This window comes from Cetorhinus maximus, chromosome 21 (genome assembly GCF_964194155.1).
Source record: "Cetorhinus maximus chromosome 21, sCetMax3.hap1.1, whole genome shotgun sequence".
Taxonomy (NCBI): Eukaryota; Metazoa; Chordata; class Chondrichthyes; order Lamniformes; family Cetorhinidae; genus Cetorhinus; species Cetorhinus maximus.
The window spans coordinates 81,185,480-81,202,024 of record NC_135899.1 but is presented as its reverse complement, the minus strand read 5'-3'; the positions used below and the strand labels follow the sequence as shown (position 1 = coordinate 81,202,024).

General features: G+C 45.6%; 1 protein-coding gene across 4 annotated transcripts in view; it reads right to left on the bottom strand.

The window, feature by feature from the left end:
* Window positions 1–16,545, bottom strand: part of LOC144696063 (F-box only protein 39-like) — a 63,473-nt gene that overhangs the window by 27,318 nt on the left and 19,610 nt on the right. The gene's annotated exons all lie outside the window — the stretch shown is intronic.

The following is a 16,545-nucleotide window of genomic DNA, read 5'->3' as shown; positions in this document are numbered from 1 at the left end:
AGCTTCTCCCCATAACCCTGCGCATTCTGCCTTTTCAAATAATAATCTAATTCCCTCTTGAATGCCTTGATTGAACCCGCCTCCACCACATTCTCAGGCAGCGCATTCCAGATCTTAACCACTAGCTGCCTGAAAAAGTTTCTCCTCATGTCTCTATTGCTCCTTTTGCCAATTACCTTAAATCTGTGCCCTCTCATTCTCAATTCTCCCACCAATGGGAACAGTTTCTCCCTATCTACTCCGTCCGGGCCCCTCGTGATTTTGAATACCTCTATCAAAGCTCCTCTCAACCTTCTCTTCTCCAAAGAAAATAGGCCCAACTTCTCAAATCTAATTACATAATTGAAGTTTCTCATCCCTGGAACCGTTTTCATGAATCTTTTCTGCACCCTCTCTAAAGCCTTCATATCTTTCCTAAAGTGTGTTCCCCAGAACTGATGCAACACTGCAGTTGAGGCTGAACCAGTCTTTTATACAAGTTTAACATAACCTTCTTGCTCTTTTACTCTGTGACCCTATTAATAAAGCCCAGGATACTGTATACTTTATTAACAACACATTAACACTATATATTAACAATCTTGCATAAGTAACACACTTGCTCCCCAAAAAGCTTATTTTGTATTGTCATGATTTTTGGTCACATTTTTTGTCTCCGTTGTAAATTGTAATGTCAACATTTCCCATTCAATCTTGCTGTCTACTGTTACAATGTTAACAGCAGGCTCTGGCCTATACGTGGATGTGTAGTGTGAGTTTCTGAAGCATCCTTATCCCCGTTCTATTGCCATTTTATATTTTTAAAATTATTTTATTTATCAGCTGAGGGGATTAAAAATTAACAATTTGAGATGACTCCAAGTCGATGACTGATTGAGATCAGTAACTGAGCCAAGTAAACCAGCTCCATGAAGTGCCCATTTGATAAAAATGGTGATGAGTTGCATCTCTTCTTTCTACACAACTCAGTTCACAATAAAAATAAAACAATTCTTAATAGGAGTCAGACAGGTAACTTACTAGTTTCTGATCACAGTTAATTCATCAATAAAAGACTTGTCACATCACACTCCACGTCACAGAATGGGCACCAATCCAGTCAAAGATGAATATATTCTTGAAGGACTGTTTTAAGCACGGGTTGGTAACCAATTGCTTTAGTGTATTTTTCATCAAACCGTACTTGCCCACAAATACTAGCTTCACTGTCAGTCAAGACCCCTTTCACTATAAACAATGAATCAAAGTTTCTCTCCTGTGCTGCCATTAAAACTGATCAGCGATGTCTCAAGCGCAGTCAGATCATAGCAACCACTATGACATCATGCTCTGATTGTGACATTTCACTTTGTGTCAGTTTTGGTAAAATTCCCCCATTGAAATCGGTCCTCCTCATTCAATCAAACAACAGATAAAAAGGTAAAAGCAAAAAACTGCGGATGCTGGAAATCCAAAGCAAAAACAGAAACAGAAACACCCGGAAAAACTCAGCAGGTCTGGCAGCATCGGCGGAGAAGAGCACAGTTGACATTTCAAGTCCTCATGACCCTTCAACAGAACTAAGTAAAAATAGGAAAGGGGTGAAATATAAGCTGGTTTAACTGGGGGGGGGGTTTGTTGGGACAAGCAGCCAGTAATAGGTAGAGATAACCAAAAGCTGTCACAGACAAAAGACCAAAGAGGTGTTGAAGGTGGTGATATTATCTAATGTGCTAATTAAGAGTAGAAGACAGGACAGATAAGGTACAGATAGCTCTAGTGGGGCTGGGGGAATACTAAAAGGTAGAAATAAACAATGGGTGGAAATACATTTAAAAATAATGGAAGTAGGTGGGAAAAGAAAAATCTATATAAACTATTGGAAAAAACAAAAAGGGAGGGGGGAGAAACGGGGTGGGGATGGAGGAGAGAGTTCAAGATCTAAAATTGTTGAACTCAATATTCAGTCCGGAAGGCTGTAAAGTGCCTAGTCGGAAGATGAGATGCTGTTCCTCCAGTTTGCGTTGAGCTTCATTGGAACAATGCAGCAAGCCAAGGACGGACATGTGGGCAAGAGAGCAGGGTAGCGTGTTGAAATGGCAAGTGACAGGGCGGTCTGGGTAATGCTTGCGGACAGACCGAAGCTGTTCTGCAAAGTGGTCACCCAGTCTGCGTTTGGTCTCTCCAATGTAGAGGAAACCACATTGGGAGCAACAAATGCAGTAGACTAAGTTGAGGGAAGTGCAAGTGAAAAGCTGCTTCACTTGAAAGGAGTGTTTGGGCCCTTGGACGGTGAGGAGAGGGGAAGTGAAGGGGCAGGTTTTGCACCTTCTGCGGTCACATGGGTAGGTGCCGAGGGAGGGTGTTAAGGAGTAGGGGGTGATGGAGGAGTGGACCAGGGTGTCACGGAGGGAACGATCCCTATGGAATGCCGCCAGGGCGGGGTGAAGGGAAGATGTGTTTGGTGGTGGCATCATGCTGGAGTTGGCGGAAATGGCGGAGGATGATCCTTTGAATGCGGAGACTGGTGGGGTGATAAGTGAGAACAAGGGGGACTCTATCATGGTTCTGGGAGGGAGAAGGCATGAGGGAAGATGCGTGGGAGATGGGCCGGATACAGTTGAGGGCCCTGTCAACCACCGTGGGTGGAAAACCTCGGTTAAGGAAGAAGGAAGACATGTCAGAGGAACTGTTTTTGAAAGTGGCATCATCAGAACAGATGCGACGGAGGCGAAGGAACTGAGAGAATGGGATGGAGTCCTTACAGGAAGCGGGGTGTGAGGAGCTGTAGTCAAGGTAGCTGTGGGAGTCAGTAGGTTTGTAATGGATATTGGTGGACAGTCTATCACCAGAAATTGAGATAGAGAGGTCAAGGAAGGGAAGGGAAGTGTCAGAGATGGACCATGTGAAAATGATGGAGGGGTGGAGATTGGAAGCAAAGTTAATAAATTTTTCCAGGTCCCGACGAGAGCATGAAGCGAGAAGTAATCATCGATGTACCGGAGAAAGAGTTGTGGGAGGGGGCCGGAGTAGACTGGAACGAGGAATATTCCACATACCCCATAAAGAGACAGGCATAGCTAGGGCCCATGCGGGTACCCATAGCCACACCTTTTATTTGGAGGAAGTGAGAGGAGTTAAAGGAGAAATTGTTCAGTGTGAGAACAAGTTCAGCCAGATGGAGGAGAGTAGTGGTGGATGGGGATTGTTCGGGCCTCTGTTCGAGGAAGAAGCGGAGATCCACCAGACCATCCTGGTGGGGGATGGAGGTGTAGAGGGATTGGACGTCCATGGTGAAGAGGAGGCGGTTGGGGCCAGGGAACTGGAAATTGTTGATGTGACGTAAGGTGTCAGAGGAATCACGGATGTAGGTGGGAAGGGACTGGACAAGGGGAGAGAGAAGGGAGTCAAGATAACGAGAAATGAGTTCCGTGGGGCAGGAACAGGCTGACACGATCGGTCTGCCGGAACAGTCCTGTTTGTGGATTTTGGGTAGGAGGTAGAAGCGGGCCCTCCGAGGTTGGGCGACTATCAGGCTGGAAGCTGTGGAAGGAAGATCTCCAGAGGAGATGAGGTCAGTGACAGTCCTGGAAACAATGGCTTGATGTTCAGTGGTGGGGTCATGGTCCAGGGAGAGGTAGGAGGAAGTGTCTGCGAGTTGAAAATAAAAAGGCTTCATTGCGGTTAACACTCATTCATTCTGTCATCAAGTAGATTATAGGCTTGCTCACAAGCCTCTGCAAGTATCTGTCCCAACATCATACTTTCTCCTGTTGCAATTTGTGCTCAGTTCTTGCTAATCCCACAGGAATTTGGCCTCTAGTGTCAAGATAAAATGAAAACTGCTAGAGGAACAGAAAAGCACCTGGTGCCTTTGTGATCTGTGATGTCGCTGCAGCATAAAAATATATATTTCTCTATTGGCATTTATTGCCCATCCCTAATTGCCCTTGAGAAGGTGGTGGTGAGCTACCTTCTTGAACCACTGGAGTCCATGTGGTGTAGGTACATCCACAATGTTGTTAGGGAGGGATTTCCAGGATTTTGACCCAGAGACAGATACAGGATTAAATTTTAAGAGTTAGAACAAACAACTTGAGAAATGTCTTTATTCACAGAGTTGAGTAGAGTGGACTTGAATTTAAGGAGTTAACCATGCACTCTGGCTGGAATTTGTCACCAAAATGTTGGCCCTGCCCTCTGGCTGAAAAGTCAGGAGTGAGCCCACCTCTGCAGGGCCAGGCAGCCTCGAGCTGATTTAAAGACCATCTGGATGTTAAGTGGTTAAGGTCGTGGCTCCACCACCGTCCAGGAGGATGTCCTGCCTCTGAGAGCTGCTGCCCAATCAGATAGCTGGCAGCTAGCTCTCCAGTTCCAGTGGCGCCATCGGGAGTGGTGGCCCATGCTGGGACTGCAGCCAGCCCAACATGAAGAGCAGCCTGGAGGCCGGGTTCAATAGTGTGTGCAAGGACGTCTTTGCTGGGATCAGCCAAGCAGACCCAGATAAGGGGGGAGTGAGGTGCCACAATTGCAAAGCCAGGCTGAGGTTAAATGCAGGGGTGGCGATTATCAATGTGGTGGGGGGTGGGGTGGTGGGGGCTGGCCTCCATTGGGTACAAGGTACCTGAACTGATGGAACTGCCTACACCCACCACCCCACAAGCCAAGTCTGCAGCCAGAGGAAGGAAGCCCTTAAGTGTCCATCAATTAGCCACTCAAGGGTCTCAATTGGCCCAAAGGCAGGCCAGCCATCTGCCACCTACCCCATCGCTGGTTAAAAAAAACTATTGGAGGTGGGTAGGCGAGGGTAAAACATCCCCCACCGTGCTGACACAACCGATTTTACACAACCTTCCACCTCCCTCCCGAGCCTGCCTGCCCACTCCCGGGGGGTGGGGGGGGTGGCATAACATTCCAGCCTAGGTCAACATTCAACTTTTAATTTGTTGTTTTTGAATTCATTCACGGAATGTGAGCATTGCTGGCATGACCATTATTGTCCATCACTAATTGCCCTTGAGAAGGTGATGGTGAGCCACCTTCTTCAATCCATGCAGCTTTTGTGGTCCAGCTACAGTCACACTGCTGTTGGGGGTGAAGCTCCAGGATTTTGACCCAGTGATAATGAAGGAATGACAGCATATTTCCAAATCACAATGGTGTGTCCCTTGGAGGGGAACCAGCAGGCAGTGGCGTTCCCAAGTGTCTGTCAGCCTTTTCCTGTGGGATGGTTGAGTGGGTTTGCGAGTGCCGTTGCAGGAGCCTTGGCGGGTTGCAGTACGACTTGTAGACGGTACACAACGCAGCCACCGGTGGAGGGAATGAATGTTTAGCAGCTCGCTTCCTGCCTCAGCTCTTTAAATTAATGGGCCCTGCACCTCCCCTAAGTTACTTGGCCAGTCGCTACCTGATCTCGTGCAGCCAGTTGCTGGATGACCAAACAGAAGCAACACCTGCTTCCAGTGCCACCACTGGGACCTGCGGCCTTGCAACATAATTCAGCTGTATTTCGATTTGAACCTCTCCTGGCAGAGGCAACATACCTCTTGTCCCGCTTCTCCCTCTGATCTACTATCGGTGACAAAGCCCTGTCATCACAATGCTTTCTAGTCACATTTACCTCACTACTTTGTGTGCCAAACAGGAGAGATTCGTGTAGTGAAGGAAGGGAAGGTGTAATTCGCTTTCAGTCATTCTAACACACCACATAAGTAAATTCAACAAAAGCACCAACAGCAAATTTCTTGTTTATTCAAAAACAACTTCTATCTCTGTCCCAGAACATATGAAATTTAATTCACTCCTCTCACTCAATGGCTGATGTAATGAAACTTATTTAGCACAAAAGTTGTAATTTGATTTCAATACAACCCCCGCAATTTCAACTGTCAAAGATTAAGCAATATGTTCCTAACCATGATGCACTTTTGGCAATGCTCTTACGAACTGGAGTTAAGGGATCCTGAAAATAAGAAGGACGTTAATGAATGTATGGTAAACAACGGCAGATTCTTCCTTACGTCTGGATCTTAGCTGTCTGCTGTCTCTGAGTTTGTAAGCTGTTAAATCTGTCTTCTGTTGGCTGGATCAGATGATTCACATCAGCACACAAGTCCCCCGCATGCAAGCTATTGGAATCCAAAATTTAAATCAAAAACATTTGCTAAAAGCGTAAGGATTATCCTCTGGGATACGCATCATCAAAATATGCACTGCAGGCTTCCTTGTGTCATGAATCTGTCATCAGTCCAGGGAGAAACACTGGAATTGTCTTCTTCACCTCCTTCAGTTGTGTCGGTGTCAGACTAACGCCTATATACCACCAACATTTTTTTTAAATTCTGAATGTGTTTAACAATGTAATAATGACCAGGCAATTTTATTTTTGTAATGTTAATTGGGAGATAAATATTGGCCAGGATAAATATTGGGGATAACTCCCCAGCTCTTCTTCAGAATAGTGCCCTGGGATCTTTTACATCCACCCGAACGGGCAGATGGGACCTTGGTTTAACATCCTATCCAAAAAGATGGCCCCCTCCAACAGCGCGGTGCACTGGAGTGTCAGCCTGGGTTTTCATGTGCTCAAGCCAAAGACCTTGTGGTTCAGAAGCAAGAGTGCTACCAACTAAGTCACAGCTGACATCCCTTCCATAAGGACACCTGAGGGTCACTAGTGCCGCCTACTGGACTTGCCGCCCTCCCCCACCCTCTCTCCTTCCGGTTCGCCCCAGAGCCAGTGGTAACCAGGCCGATACTAGGAAACTCCCATGGCGCAAGGACAATGAATTTGCCAGCGATGTGACAGACAGTGGGAAGCTAAATACCAGTTGAGTAGTGAGACAAGAGTAGGCCTCACCACGTGAACCTCTCATCATTCTCACCTGTGATGAACAGGAGAAAGGAGGATCCCAGGCGTAGTTTCAATGGGGCCAGATTTCTAATTGCCAGCCGGGTCAGGAACAGGCGCGGGCGCATTTTAAAACCCGCAGTCCCAGAGGGTATCTTTGGATTCTAGACTCCAATTTTCGAAGTGAGGCTGGGGTAGAGCAAACAGGGAGCCCACTCACCTCCAATTAACGGCTCATTAAGATCCTTGAGGAACTTGTTAACAGGCCAGAGGGGGCGAGAATGCGATTTTCAAAAGAGATTTTGGGAAACCTGAACAGTCTGCTGCACATTAGTATCGGGTTCATAGTGGGGTCGAGGGAAAGTTTATTATTGGGCATTGAAAATTATTGGGCCCTAGGAACTTGCACCAGATCACACTCATTACCTCGTTTGGATGCCTTCTAATGCTTTTGTGGCTTTCTAAGGAGCTGTCTGCTGTCTTCAGCAAAGCAACATGGCTGCTATCTGCCTTTCCCACTCACTCTCTCAGGCAGCTCCTGCTTCCTGGACACAGTTGGTGCCACTAATTGGGTGCCAAATTTGCTGCTGGCCCGATCAGTGGCATTTGAATTTCAAAATCTATCTACTGTCAGGAAGGATGCTGGCTAAATTTTATGACTATGCACCTATTGGTTCATTCCCATTGTTAGTCACCCATCAAAGGGAGTCATAACGCCGATGTCAGTGGCAGCCTGACGGCCCAACATGGTGCCACAGGCATGCCTCCTGTATGTGGCCAATCAACACTGGCTGTGCAGGCGTCATCCTCTGACTAACTGGTTTCTTGCATGGAGAAACTGTCATGCATCTGAAATACCTGGGCACCTCCATCACCACTTCCTTCATCCAATTCCTCTATATCGCTTCCTTACGGACTGCTGTAATATTCTGTGCTGCATCGGGTCTGGTGCCTAGCTTTTAAAGAAGGCGCCATCAATCAGTGGTCCTGAACATTGCCCCCGCCCATACTATCTCACTGGACGCCTGCCCACCTCTGATAATATGGAATTTCAATTCTAATAATAAAGAAAAATCTGGAATTAAAAGCTAGTCTCAGTAATGGTGACTATGAAACTATCATCAATTGTCAAAAAAAAGCCTGGTTCACTAATGTATTTTAGAGAAGGAAATCTGCCATCCTTACCTGGTCTGGCTTACATGTGACTCTAGACCCACAGCAATGTGGTTGACCTTTAACTGCCCTCTGAACTGGCCTAGCAAGTCACACAGTTGTATCAAACAGCCAAGAAGTCTCAAAGCAATGAAACCAGTCGGGCCACCAAGCATCAACCTAGGCATTCACTGTCGCTGGGCCAAAATCCTGGAATTCCCTTCCCAACAGCAATGTGGGTGCACCCACATGACATGGACTGCAGCATTTCAAAAGGGTAGTTCACTATCACCTAGCCAGCAAAACCCACACCGTGAACAAATATTTTTAAAATCCCATGTGTAACTCCACCTGCGAAACTACATACTTTCAGCCCTGATGGTGAGAGTTGTGTAAAACCCACTCCAACCTGTCTGAAATTGCCTGTCAGAATCATAGCTATAGTTTTACTTTACAAATTTTACTTCAAAGGCATTGTGCAATCATGTTAAAGTGACAGGAAAATATTGCCTTGGTTATTTCTAGTACTGGCGCAATCATGTTAAAGTGACAGGAAAATATTGCCTTGGTTATTTCTAGTACTGGGCTGTGGCTGTGGCTCTCTGTGTCTCTGTGGCTGCCTCATTCCTCGTTAACCTGTTCTGCACATTGCACCGTATGGACACGGAAACAGTCAATTCATATTTGTGGGAAAGATTCAATACTTGCAACCCAGATAAACTGCAGAAGACTTTCGATTCTGTAGAAGGATTAAAAGATTTTCCTCCTGCCAGGGTGCATGATATTACTCGATATAATTATAATATTATTCTCTTTGGTTTATCTACACAGATCAGAATCCTGAAGAGACATGTTTGCACTAAGTAATATAGAAATAGATCCATTTACATCAGTTCAAAGACAATTCTGCACCTGCCCTGTGTAATTGCATGGGTCGCCATGTTTTACCGCCATCCCTGAACCCAGAGGGGGTGGGGGGAGGATGGTGGTGGTACCGAACCAACAATTCAGAGACCCAGGCTAATCCTCTGAGGTCACAGGTCACATGCGGGGACATGTCTGAATAATTTTTTTTTTTTATTTCTCACATTTTTATGGCTTTTCTTAATCTTCTTGAGGCAGCTCCGTGCCTCAGGGAGATTTCTGCGCTCTTTCGCGTGCATGCCTCCCTCCTACCCCGCCCGCGCAGGTAGCGCTGAGCACTTCCGGGCGCAGGTCACGCTGGGCGGATCTTAATTGGCCCACCCACCCACATAAAATGGCGGCACGCAGCTGATAGCGGGCAGTGATCGGCTGCGTGTCCACCCGCTCCCGCCCAGCCCGCCCGGCGGGGAGAAAATTCTCCCCCTGGAATTCTAAGCAGGGCCAGGGAAAGGAATCATGGCTACTGGTGCTTCACCTCTTCCCAGGCTCCCTTGTTCCCTCCACACACATCCGCCCCACTACACCCCCTCCCCACCACCCACCCCACCACTTAACCATCCCCTGCAATCATGCATGATACTTCTTCTCTTTTCATGATTCACCAATCAGTTCACCAACCACAGAAAGGTCCTAGTGAAATGATAATACCCATTGTTGGCATTGGTTACAAATATCATCCTGCATTGATCATTAATGCTAAGAGCAGCAAACGATATAATGCAGTGTTAGTGTGTGTACCCTATAGGTGACCTCATCCCGACTATTAAAGAAACCAGAGAGTACAAATTTTACTTCAACAGCATTGTACAATCTTGTTAATCTGATTGGAAAATATTCCATTGTTATTTATCGCACTGCGATAACACAGGTTTCGGTGACTGCCTCGTCCCTCATTAACCTGTTCTGCATGTTGCACCTATGGACACGGTAACAGTAAATTCATATTTGTGGGAAAGATTCGATTCTTGCAACCCAGATAAACTGCAGAAAATCTTGTCCGTTCTCTAGCAGAGTTAGAAGACGCGCTCATACCTGGGCGGGTGCATATAATTATCAATATAAATATAATTATTTCATACAAGGGTGTGATTGGATTCTATTTTATCAGTAATCTCAGGGGGGTAGAAAGATCAACTGACTTCCGAGCAGCAAAGTGGAACGATTGAACAACATCGGTCTTCACTGTCAGTGAGGATCATTGGAGGTCTCTGTGTGACACAACTTTTAAGAGGCCAGAGGACAAAGACTGAGTTGGCTCTCAATTGTATCTGTTATCTTGATCAGCGAGTCTGAAGACTCTGCCGATTGCTGCTTCTCACTACAAGATATTTTCAATATCTACTCTGCAACATAACTTTATTATGGTATTTCAACACCTCAATAACGCCGTCGACCCGAATTTTCAGACCGGCAGGTGGGCACCATTGGTGGGCTCGGGATCGGCCAGAAGTGGACCACCGACCACGGTCGACCCTCGACTGCGTGCTGAAAAGCTCATCGCTGTCGGGGGTTGGTGGGGGGTGGGGGGGGGGGGGTGGTGGGCAGGTGATGAGGTCAACGCAGGCGCAGGCCAGCGCCGACAGAAGGCTCCCTGAAGGCAGAGAGCTGCCTCGGGGGGGCTGAAGACATGAGACAGCAAGAATAAAGGTTCCAAAAGCTGAAAAAAAAAGTGTCCATGCATCATAACCAATCAGCTGAAAATTTAGCCTTTGAAAATGCCGTCCACGGTTTTATTTTATCATGGAAATCTCGTCCCCCTCCACGGGTGAGGTTTGTTGAAAAATGCCAAGGCCGTCTGGCTGATTCACCCGTCCACCAGCCATAAGGTTGGACAGGCTGTGCAAAATGACAGACAATTGTGCCACTACAGGGCTAAATTGCCCTCTTAATTGTTGGCGGGCGCGCTTCGGACTTCTGCGTTGGAAATCAGGACCCCCCGCAAGATGTCATCTCACGCAATTTCACATCCAATCAGGTCGGGCCCACACCTGCCCAATCAGTGTAAAATTCGGCCCATGAAAGCACCAAGGTAGAGTGAGGTAATCGGTAAGCAGACAAAAGGACAAGATTGAAGTCATTGGAAAAGACTCTTGAGAATCGTGTGCAGGGTAAAACAGGTTACTGATTCACCATGAGCCCATTACACACTCCTGTCCTGGCAATTTCACCGCACAAAACCTGCCCACAGTAAACTTCCATTAGCAACAAAAGAAACAGAATTCCAACCATGATTTCACCCTCTGTTCGCAAGATAATTATGGATGACAAAGGCTATCTAGCCCAGCTCATCTCATCCATCCCAGAATGACATACAAACATTAGGAGCAGGTGTAGGCCATTCGGTCCTTTCAGCCTGCTCCACCTTTTTGATAACATTGCCGATGTTATACCGGTGACTACAACTCAAAAGTCTTGAATTAGCTGTAATGCAATTTGAGACATTGTGAAAGGTGCTGTATAAATGTAAGTTTGGTCTTTCTTTCATTATACCTGCATGCAGTAGGCAGAGTGACAGTAGCAATGGTGAAATTGGAGGCCCAATGCTTATTCTCTAAGGATAATTAATCACAGAGAAATCAGCTTATGTTAGGAAAGTGGCTAAAAAGAAATCATTACACTTACAAAACAATTCAACTCTTGTAGCTAATACAACCTTACCATTCTGACTTCTTTGGCGCCCACAATATTCCATAAATGGCAACTGCCCCTTTTACACTAATGACACTATCCCCAGGATTTGTCCATCAGACATACCCCAGTAGCTTTGGAAAGATGGTATCAAAATTTAAAAACTATGATAAGAGCATACTGTCAGGATTATGCACAGGATTGGGATACAGGGGTTCCATATTTGTTATTTGCTATTAGAGATGCTGCTAATGCAGCCACTGGTTTTAGCCCTTTTGAACTAGTTTATGGTCATGAGGTAAGGGGACCACTGAAATTGATTCGTGAGAAATTGGTGGGTCAAAATTCAGAAACTACTCTCCAGGATTACGTATCAAATTTCAGGGAAAGATTGAACACAGCATGTGAGTTGGCTAGGAAACATTTAAAGATACCACAGCAAGTGATGAAAGTGAAAGCAGGTAAGGCGGCTAAACTTCGCAGTTCTGTTTCTGGAGAGAAAGTACTAGTTTTGTTACCAGTACTAGGGGATTCCATAAATGCAAGATTTAGTGGGCCTTACAGGATTGAAAGGAAATTGAGTGAAGTAAATTATTTAATAAATACTCCAGATAAAAGAAAGAAGCAGAGGGTGTGCCATGTAAATATGCTTAAAAAGTACTTTGACAGGGAAGAGGAGCAAAAAGAGATGTTAGTGATGGTGGATGATGAGAAAGAGGTTGAAGTGCAGGACTCTGAGATTGATTTTCCTCTAATCAAATTGGATAATGAGGGGGCGCTAGAAAATTTAAATGAAATATTGAGTCACCTTCCAAGCAAGTGTCAAAGCAATTTGGAAAAGCTATTGCAGTCACACAAACCTATTTGTGGAAATAAGTTGGGAAAGACACATTTAGCTTTACATGATGTATGTATATGAATATCATCTTCAATAAGGCAACAACCTTGTAGGTTAAATGCGGCAAAATTATCACAAGTACAAAAAGAAATTGATTTCATGCTTCAAAATTATATCATTGAGTCTAGTTTCAGTAACTGGAGTTCGCTTATTGTGCTGGTACCGAGACCGATGGAACACAAAGACTGTGTGTGGACTATCGAAAGGTGAATGCGGTGACGAAAGCGGATTCATATCCCACACCACGGTTGGAGGATTACATTGCGAAAGTGCGACAATTGAAATTTATCACAAATATCGACTTGCTAAAAGGATATTGGCAGGTACCATTGTTGGAAAGAGCAAAGGAGATATCAGCTTTCGTAATGCCAAGTGGACTATATCAGTTTTAAGTGATGCCATTTGGTATGAAGAATGCACCTGCGATATTTCAAAAGTTGACAAAGTAATTGAAGGTGTAAGCAATTGTGCGGTTTATATTGATGATCTAATTGTTTTCAGTCAGACATGGGAGGAGCATTTACAGCAACTGGAAGAATTATTTACTCAGCTACAAGAAGCTAATTTAGTGATGAACTTGGCTAAAAGTGAATTTGCAAAAGCGCAAATTACGTATCTAAGCCATACCATTGGACATGGTAAGGTGGCTCCGAGAGATGTGAAAGTCAAGGCTATCATGGATTTCCCTGTGCCTACAACAAAATGAGAAGTTTTGAGATTTCTGGGCATGAGTGGGTTTTACCAGAAATTTGTACCAAACTTTAGCCAAGTGGTTGCTCCACTGACTGAACTATTAAAAAGGAACAAGAAGTTTCAATGGACACTGGGGTGTCAGAAGTCATTTGATAGTTTGAAAACTGTATTAGCTGCAACACCAGTGTTGGCAGTACCCAATTATGCCGAGCAATTCAAGTTGGCCATTGAGGCAAGCGATATAGGCATTGGGGCCGTATGGTTACAAGAAGATGACACTGGAATTGAAAAACCGATAGGGTATTTTTCACGGAAGCTGAATATACAACAGAAGATATTCAACAATCAAAAAAGGGAGTTTGAGTTTGATGTTAGCATTGCAACATTTTGAAATTTATGTTGCAAACAATTCATCAGAAACAATAGTTTATACAGACCATAATCCTTTGAAGTGTTTTGCCTGTATCTTATGCATTATATCATTGCTGCTCTTCATATTAATGACCTATGCTGCATATATATCAGATGATATTTCTAACCAGATGCCAATGATAGGGGGTCATCATTTCACCAGCGCCTTTCCTGTGATTGTTGAGTGAATTGATAGGTGAATCATGAATGGGAAAAAATATCATGCACGATTGAGAGAGGGTTAAAGGACAGGGATGGGATAAGGGGCCCAGAAACGGGACAAGCACCAGAGCCCATGATTTCTCAACAAAAACAGAATTACCTGGAAAAACGCAGCAGGTCTGGTAGCATCGGCGGAGAAGAAAAGAGTTGACGTTTCGAGTCCTCATGACCCTTCAGCAGAACAGAGTAAAGTTAGGAGAGGGGTGAAATATAAGCTGGTTTAAGGTGGGGGGGGGCGGAGTTGGGGAGGTGGTGTGGTTGTAGGGACAAGCAAGCAGTGATAGCAGCAGATAATCAAAAGATGTCACAGACAAAAGGAACAAAGAGGTGTTGAAGGTGGTGATATTATCTAAGAAAATGTGCTAATTAAGAATGGAGACGGAGACAGTCACTGAGGAAGGAAATATGGCTGTGAAAGCGGGTTTTAGTAAACACCTTGTCAAACACCAGGAGAGAAATGGAAAGCAATGAAGTTGAAGAAGGCAGAAGAGACAGGCGGAAATCCTGTTGGAGAGCAGAGCAGTACTTCTTCAAGGTAGGCATTTCTTGAAGAGAAGTGGCAGTCAATTAAACACAGCATGAGGACTCGAAACGTCAACTCCTTTCTTCTCCGCCGATGCTGCCAGACTTGCTGAGTTTTTCCAGGTAATTCTGTTTTTGTTTTGGATTTCCAGCATCCGCAGTAGTTTTTTGTTTTTATCTCTGTGTTTAATTGACTGCCACTCCTCTTCAAGAAATGCCTACCTTGAAGAAGTATTGCTCTGCTCTCCGACAGGATTTCCGTCTGTCTCTTCTGCCTTGTTCACCTTCATTGCTTTCCATTTCTCTCCTGGTGTTTGACAAGGTGTTTACTAAAACCCGCTTTCACAGCCATATCTCCTTTCTCAGTGACTGTCTCCGTCTCCGTTCTTAATTAGCACATTTTCTTAGATAATATCACCACCTTCGACACCTCTTTGTTCCTTTTGTCTGTGACATCGTTTGATTATCTGCTCCTATCACTGCTTGCTTGTCCCTACAACCACACCCCCCCTCAACTTCTCTCCCCCCACCTTAAACCAGCTTATATTTCACCCCTCTCCTAACTATACTCAGTTCTGCTGAAGGGTCATGAGGACTCGAAACGTCAAACTCTTTTCCTTCTCCACCGATGCTGCCGGACCTGCTGAGTTTTTCCCAGGTAATTCCGTTTTTGTTTTGGATTTCCAGCATCCGCAGTAGTTTTTTTTGTTGTTTTTACCCATGATTTCTCTCCCTGGCTATAATGAGTAGCCTGCTACGTGCGAGTTCGTCTGTGTAGCTTTGTTTGAGCCAGCATTTCCTAGCCAGTTGTCAGCAAAACACTTCTTCCCCTCCCTTCTCTCTCAGATCTTGAACAGAATTCTTGGGAAAAGCTGATCAGAATTCTAACCTTTCGTGACAGGTCGTGTTGTTCTGTGTTTTGAAATGGTTGCCCTGGATTTGTGTGTGTGTGTGTGTGTGTGTTTTTTTTTGAGTTTGCTCTTGGTTGCCCCCCCGGCCGTCAGTAAGAAGCAGCCAGCTTTTCTCGTCTGGAAACGCCCGCTTGCGTCAGGAACGAGCAGAACTTAAGTAACAGCTCCGAGGTTCCCTCACTGACACAGACCCCTCCAGCTCTGCTGCTGCTGACAGCTCGGCTCCAACCCGCGGAGCGAAATTACTGCTTATTCCGAGCTCGGGAAGGGTGACACTCAAAAGAGGTAAAGATGTCCTTTGAAACTCTTGCTTCCATCCTCGTTTGGCTGATTAAGTTTCCTCCGCGCGTTGCAATCGGAACAAATTATAAGGTCAGAGAGGGAACAGCCTGGGACTCCGGAGAGAAGGTAGCAGTATTTGCATAGCGCCATGAGCAACCTCTCCTGTCCTCAGGGTGGAAGGTAAATGGGGCATTGTTACTTAGAAGGAAGTGACCCCGCCCCCTCTCCCATTTACTGCTTCGGAAGAAATGCCTGGGTTGGCAGTTATTTTTTAACCTGGATTGGTATTTGCAAGTTAATCGCTTAACGAGTCAACGCCTCTGCGAGTGCGGTAATTTTGCTGCACTACACATGGGAAAAGCTACTCCTGATCCCTCCACAGTAACTTGGTTGGAAGCCACCGTTCTGGTCATCGCGTGAGGGCAGTGAGACGAGGCTGTGGTGCCTCCCTTTGCCAAATAGCCATTCACTTTCGGGGTTCACAAATGTATCTCTTGTAGAGTCAAAACAATTAACTAAATTAACAATAACAAGGGAGAAATCAAGCACAGCCCCTCATTCAGGTCAGCTGTAAAATCAAGGAAAAACTTTAAAGGAACCTTACAAACATCAAACCAAGATGTGATTAAAGGGGTCAACAAAACACCCCAGCCCCCGCGGTGCCCACCGGGCACGGAAGGCCTCGATGGTGCCGGCAGACACCACGTGCTCCCTTTCCAGGGACACCCGGCCGCGAACGTAGCCGCGGAAGAGGGACAAACAATCGGGCGGGACTCCCCCCTCGATTGCCCGCTGCCTGGACTTGTTAATGGCCAACCTGGCCAAGCCCAGGAGCAGGTTCACGAGGAGGTCCTCCTCCGTCCCGACCCCCTTCCGCACCGGGTGTCCGTAGATCAGGAGCGTGGGACTGAAGTGCAAACAAAATAGTAACAAAAGGTTTTTTAAATAACTAAAAAGGGAGTGCAGCCTACAACACCCTATATAAACGTGGTCCACGGACTCCACAAGACCGCAAAAAGCACAAATGTAGAATGACCACTTGTGCAAACTTGTCGATTACGGTTGAGTAACTC